This window comes from Metarhizium robertsii, assembly GCF_000187425.2.
Source record: "Metarhizium robertsii ARSEF 23 chromosome Unknown MAA_Scf_15, whole genome shotgun sequence".
Taxonomy (NCBI): domain Eukaryota; kingdom Fungi; phylum Ascomycota; class Sordariomycetes; order Hypocreales; family Clavicipitaceae; genus Metarhizium; species Metarhizium robertsii.
This window is the reverse complement of record NW_011942155.1, coordinates 191,739-192,148: the sequence shown is the minus strand read 5'-3', so window position 1 is coordinate 192,148 and position 410 is coordinate 191,739.

Genomic DNA, 410 nt, shown 5'->3' with positions numbered 1-410 from the left:
GCTCGGTTGATCCCCGCGTTCGGTGAGGGTCCCAGCCTCATCCGATGACGCGGTTGGATCTTCCTGCAGTAGAAGAGGTGAGTGGGCGCCTTTCGTCGGCCGCAAGTGCATGTCAGTTGTGCATCGTCGTGCTTGAATCTTTCATGATAGTCGGCAAAGTCTCCGTGGTGGGTTCTCGATGCGATCAGGTGATGGAGGGTTGTGCGTGGGAGAGAAAGCTCCTCTGGGCAACCACAAGGGAATTGGAGGTTCAAAGTCTTATACTTGTCAGGGGCAGAGACATCCCACCAGGCTTGGACTACGTCTTTGGACCGCTGTTTGGCGGTTCTACGCAAGAAGGCCAGTGTTGGGACAGCGTCTACGGGCTCTGGTCGGGAGCAGCCTGCTTTTGCCAGCGCGTCAGCCTGCTC